Here is a 7100-nt window from a genome sequence, read left to right as displayed (position 1 = left end):
TATCTTTTTAAACGATAAACTAATTTGCTTAAAATTATATTATATTTTTAAATTTATATTGTATAAAGCAATGAAAGCTGAATATGATTTCATTTAACTCACGATAGAAAGTTCCTAGCTCGATTAGTTAAAGCTCGAGAGAAAATTTATCTTTTATAAATCTATATTGTGCTGTCAACAATTTCATGGAAAACGTTTTTCGAACTCCTAAATAATCACAATCATCGAAAGAAATGATTCATTTTCCGATAGATTAGTCACTCTCCTCTATTGGTTAACGTCTTCCTTCGTCCCGCAATTCGAATTCTATTATTCGATCCAAAGATTCCGGCCATCATCGATCTATTGTGATCGGCACGCGCGTGCTCGTAAACGCGCATCTGCATCTCCGAGCGACGGAAACCGTCGAACTCCGTCTCGTTTCGAATGTACACCGGTTGTCATCGATCCCTATTGTCCCTGAATCAAGAAAGGCGCTCCGGAGTGCTTTGAGATCGTTTTTCTCGGCGAGGAACAGAATCGAGGATCGTGACACGCGAGAAATTACATCTGCTGCTATAACGAACACGTGCTACGACCGTTCGCTATCCTTTTAAAAGGGATAAAAGAAACTTAAATTTACCATAAACCATAAATCATCAGTTAAAAATTAATGTTTTATATATAGAATATTTATTTTACAAATGAAACTATTATTTCAGCAATCGTAAAGAGATGAAAAAAATGTCTAAATAAATATTAAAATCTTACTTATAGTATATATGAACTTATTTAAGTTTTAAAGCAATGTAATATATAAATAAAATAACAAACAAATATAAAGTAATTATGTATTACATTTTAATTTATACATATAAATTATGTTAAATATAAAATTAAGTATGTCTAGCGAAAGACAATGCTTATTTCAAATTAAATATTTTTTTTATTATAAAAATATAATATTTTTTTAAAGAAAAATTTGTATCAGAATTTAGAATTTATTTGCAATTTTATATATAGCGTATAATATACGGTGCAAATAAAATTATTCTAAATTCTGATACAAATTTTTCATATACGACGTATATGAAAAATACATTTAAAAAATTATTCATTACTCGCAAAAAAATATGGTCACCGTATTAATACGGTGTTCCGATTTTTCAGTTGAATAAATATACGTATGTTGACACTATAAAATATTTTAGAATATGCAATATATTATACATTAGCGTTTCTTTTCCTCAATTGATTTAGTTATGAGAACGTACTGTCATTTTTTTATTATTGTCATCAGATATTCTCATATTGTCATCAGATATTCTCTTTTCATCAGGAAATTGATAACAATAATCGTTTATGTGATAACAACGCTGAGACACTACCTTTTTTTCTCCGTTTCTCCAGATAATCTATATGTGTGTGGATTTGAACCTGGATCTTTGGCACGAAGAGCAGACCTGCTACTCTTTACGCCAAATTCACCACACATGTCTTTACTAACTAGAAGTAAATAAATAGCAAAACAAATATATCTATATATACATACAGTGAGTGCAAAAAGTATTCGTTTTCAGAGAAAATATTTTTTAAAAAAACTATATTTTTAAAAAGTAAATATTATCCAGAGAGAAATTATTCGATATCGAACTGATGTCGAATTGATATCGATATGATGATTTCAACACCAATTTGACGTCGAATTGACGTTTAATTGACGATTATTTCTTGTTGAGTAATTAACACTTTATTCATAAAGAATAAGATAGACTGTATGTTTCTTAAAATTATATGTACCAAAAAAATGTGTATTAAATATAGAAAATGTATCATCTGAAAAATAAGCGAAAATTAAAAATTGCATTGTTTGGATGCTCAAAAAGTATTCGTACAGTCGAGAAATTTAGCTTCTAAAATCAGGAATACATGCGAAGCTCATTTGTTTACATTAAAACAGAATGTATTCATTGTATAAAATTGCTAATTAATGTTTATTTTCTCTACAAATAAGACTTTTTTTTATAAAAAATTTCCTTGTACAAATACTTTTTGTAAAATATTTTTTGTATCAGTAATTTCGAAGAAAATTGATTGGATTGATTAAAATGAGATTTTTACACGCATATACGATGTATACATATATAATGCAATTCTTTAAGTTATTTTTATTTTAAAGTTATTTTGATATACATAAAATTAAAAATATAATTCTACGTGGAATCTGGATTATGGATTGTTTAAAGCGGTATAATAAATTTTTATGGCAAATTATGCGACTGCATTTTTGTAGCTATTTCAATAGATGCCAAACCGCAAAGTAACGTGCGAATCGATCCACCCTCGGATCGGCAAACCCTTGCACGTGTTGTTGAAAATTAGATCGACATGTGCAACCGGTTACGGCTCGTTTAATTCACAAACTCAATGGAAGCTTAGTCAAATTGCATTTCTAATTCCCTCGTTGCATTTCTCGCTGCACGCTTGAGGAAACGCTGACACTTCCATCCGTTCGCCCCAAAAGAATTTTATCGATCAAACGCGATCGTGTTCTATTCTTTGCACAAATTAATAATAATAATTCTCGCAAGAGAGTCGATCAAAATTCTAAAATTATCTGCAAAATTTTAAAATTTTTATGCAACCTTTGAAATAAAATGAAAATAATTTAACTCAATTTACAGTTTTGTTTATGCATTACTTTAATTTAGTCTGTAATTCTATTTATCTTTAATTATTAATATAAATTTATTTAAAATATATAAAAGTTTCAATTTGCAGTTGAAACAAACCCGAAACGCATTTTTGCGTTTGTCAGATAAATCGTAAAATCTGACAGTCCACGACCCTTGCGCGATCCTTAACAGAATTAAGCACCACGTTGCATATTCGTTTTGTAAGGGGACTGTCCCTCCTGATCGATCAGCTGAGAGTTACGTATTGTGTTCATGTAAACTGCAGAGAGAAAGATTTATTCGTATAAACTTCTATTCTTAGTGCAGCTCCATAAGCCAACTCATGCGCATTCTGCTTTTATCATTTACAATGAGAACGAATTTCTATTTTTCACAGATATTTATTTTCTAAACGATATACTTTAAAACCAAGAAATATGTTATTGATGTAAATACGAATATATCATTGTGATGTAAGACATTTATCACACAACTTTACTGAGAAAATGTTTTAGTTATCCTATTAACAAGTTCTAACAAAATGCATACTAATCAAAATTCTGGTTGTATCGCAATTGAATTTCTGGTTACCTGGATTAGAATGTTTGAACGTTGATTTACATTTTTGTAGTTTAATCGATCAATTTCTAATTTTTTCTTCGCGTTCACATTTCTATATATCTTTGATTTTCACAATAACTTAAAAATTGTAATTTTTAAGTTGCAGAAATAGGACGGGAACATAAAGAAAAAACACATACTTCAAAAATGACATACTTTAATTTCTTTACAATCAGTTATTACGTTAAAATTGCATTTTAAAATTAATATATTACAAAATTTTAATAATTTAAACTCATTTTGTGAAAAATTTTCTTTTTTAAAGTCGTAGCAAATAAGCAATATGAACTTAGAACCATTAACTAAATCTTTATTTGAATATCAAATATCTATTATTAAATAATTGAACAATTAAATAATGAAAAGATATTCTCACAAAAATAAGAAAAATATGGTTCATATGATTTCGATATAATGTTATGTTGTTCATTATCATTGCTTCACTTTAATCGTTTTATATTTCATGTTTCTCTTTTATTGCAGTCTTGACAGAGGTAAAAGCTAACTGAAAATAAATGTTTTGCTTCTGCAAGACATCGCCACTTGTTGAAGAAGTCGACAGGGTAATTCGGGCGGAACGACTCTTGATACAATTTTAGTACGATCGATGGTTTACTTCGCTGTTTCATGGCGCGTGCAAAATATAGCGCAGAACGTTTCAGCTTTCGTACATTTCTTCTTTCTTACGTCAAACGCTACGTCGAAATCTCACGCCGGGCGAATGACGCAAACGAAAACAAGCTTAGTAGCTTTTGTCTGCAAGATAAAGCAAACGCTTCGCATTCGCTAAACTTACGAAGCATGTAAAAAATTTTAATGTAAAGCAGCAACTCCTTTTATTTGCTTTCTCTTTGAGAGAAATTGAGAGAATAGTACCAAAGATTTCTAATAAATAAACTTATTATAACTTATATATAAAGTTGTTTCAAAATATCTATCATAGAAACGACAGTAAAAGATACTTTGAAACAACTGGAAGTTAAAAATAAATCAATTACGAGCGGAGATGCTTTAAAAATTAAAATTTAGGAAAAGATTTATGTACGATAGTAAAATATTGACGAATAAAATTATTGACGAATAGTGGTGGATTTATTTAAAGATTTCTGATACATTACGAATAACATGAAATATTTATCATTTTTATTAGAATTATAAAACGTTTATTATAAATTTTATAAATACTTAATTATTATTCTTTTATTATTTACATAAATGATTATTATCTAAAAAAGAGTAAAGAAAAATATTTATAGAGAAATAGATATTAGAGCAAGAGATGATATTAGAGTTTTGACCTTTTTGATGAACATTTTAACTTCAACTTTAATAACTTTGTTGAAGTGTAAATAATAAAAGAAAATGAGAGATTTAATATACGAAATAAAATAATATAGGAGAAAATGCATTTCGAAAGAGATGAGATATATTAACTTAATACTGTAGCTTAAGTCTATCTTATTCAATTTTTTTATTATAAATAAATTTATTATAAATAATAAAAACGAGAACAATATTATTTTGAATTATTTGTCAAAGTCACTTTAGAAGATTTATAATTTATATCAGAATTTTGGACAGAACTTTTATTTATAACTTTATATTCTCATATACATACTTGAATATATTTTATTCAGTTTGTTATAAGTAATAAATCCTATTTGCGAAGATCACGTTCATAATTTAGACAGTTCATAATTTAGAATGCATGACAGAATTCTGTTTATAATTTTATATGCAGATTGTTTTATAATTTGATACATGAATGTATATGTATGTATATTTTAACATATTTTTTGTATATATACATATAATTGTATTCTGATTCTTCAAATGTTTTCCGTTTACACGCTACATATAATTAATTATAATTAAAATAGTATTTTGAATCTTGATACAAATTATAGAGCATCTAAAATAAAAAGGTCTTACTAACATTATTCTATCTGTCTGAATTAATTTGAAACGAAAATAATCTGAAAGCAGCGAAATATTCCGCATACATTGACTTTACAACGTGCCAAATATTTACATTACAAAAGCAAGCGGCGAAGTAACAGGGAGAAAGAATGGTGTAAATTATCATCTTATCGCAATTTGTTTGTCTAATACGAACGATAGTTCGTATTAGACAAACGTTAGAGAGCGGAATTAAATATTGAATATTCAATGATTATTTTAGTGTGTATAAATATAACGTCCGAAATTGATTTCCATGAATGGTCAAGGAACTTTATTTCTCAAAAGAGATGGGTTGGGGGAAAAAAGAGACGAGTCTGTTTCCCGTGGTGAACGTTTTATTCAATTATAGTAATAATAATCGTCTTCATCGTAGTAATAATAATCACCATAATCATCATAATGATAAGAACAATAATAATAATGGCAGCGCGCGCTCGCACGTGCCATGCCGTGCCGTGAGCTACGCCTCCGCAATCGCCTTCTTACGTGGCTCTACGTGGTCATGTACGTGTGAGTTCGATTTACCTTACATTCCCTTCTTCTCACAACAACGTTATTTTCTCGAGGCGTACAATAAACCGACGAGTTATTCAATTAAATGCAATCTAGCGCGCTGATTTCGATTTTTGATCCATGCGCCTTTGTGATTGTTTGTGTGCTTGTATGTGACTGTAGACGTTCCGCGTGTGTATGTGTGTGTGAGTGTGTTTGTGTACATGTGTCAGAGATATACAAGTTTCGATTGCAAAAAGGGATGATCTACGAGACGCGCATGAACGAGCTCTTGCGTATGTACAAATAGTAAATTACAATTATAATTACATTGTTTTGAGTGTCGGTTTTAACGATGGACACACCTTTATCACGTCACATTGTGTCATGTAAATATTAATTAACAAAGATGCAGTGCATGTCTTTCGATGTGTAGCTTTCCATTTATTTCCATTATTTCATTCGTCGATAAATTCTCGATTGGTTTATAGTATTTTCGTCAATTTTACGTAAATTATTATAAGACAATTATTTATTTAGAGCCATGGGATATTTTAGGATTTACGCGGAAAGAATGGGTTTGCTAAATGTTTAATTAAGGAAATTTACATTGCTGTTTTTGCAAGCTGTGCATACAGTGTCTATATAAAGATACAAAATTTATATTTTAAAAGGAATTTTCATAACAGATTCTTTGCACGAAATCATAGTACAAGAATTGGATGATTCTTTTTAATTTTTATATTGCATGTTATAATTAAACATTCGAAGTATCTGAAGATTTAGTTAGATCTGAAAATAATTACATAGAACGTTCAAACTGATTACTAAAACTTAAAACTTTTTGCAACATCGTCATTAATACTTAAGCGACCTATTTATTTTGATAATCCAACAAAATTATTTTATTATCTGGTTAAATTTTTAGGTTCTTCAGCAAAATTGTTCTTTTGTGTAAAATATATAACTTTAAAAAAAGGAAAACGTTAGAAAATAATGTAACTTTTTCAGATTAATGTATCATTTAAATTTCCATTATACGATCGATTTAAATTACAGATACATTAACGGAGAGAATGATTTTTGCTGAGAAAAGTTTTAAATTTTACTGCAGATTGGAAAATAATTTTAGATCATCAAAATAATTATGTTGGAAACTAAAAAAATGACAATGTGAGCAAAGCTGCAAAAAATTTTGATGTTCCTGTCATCAGTTTAAATTTCCAATAAAATTAAATATTTTGATGGTTCAACAAAATTATTTTCAGATCTGTATCCAGTGAAATTTTAAATCTTTCAGCAAAATCATTCTTTTTGTATTATAATTACAGATACATTCGATCAATTGACTCTCTTTTGTACCCTAATTGC

The sequence above is a fragment of the Mycetomoellerius zeteki genome, unplaced genomic scaffold (genome assembly GCF_001594055.1).
Source record: "Mycetomoellerius zeteki isolate Tzet28-1 unplaced genomic scaffold, Tzet1.0 scaffold297, whole genome shotgun sequence".
NCBI classification, from domain to species: domain Eukaryota; kingdom Metazoa; phylum Arthropoda; class Insecta; order Hymenoptera; family Formicidae; genus Mycetomoellerius; species Mycetomoellerius zeteki.
Note: the sequence above shows the minus strand (reverse complement) of the source record.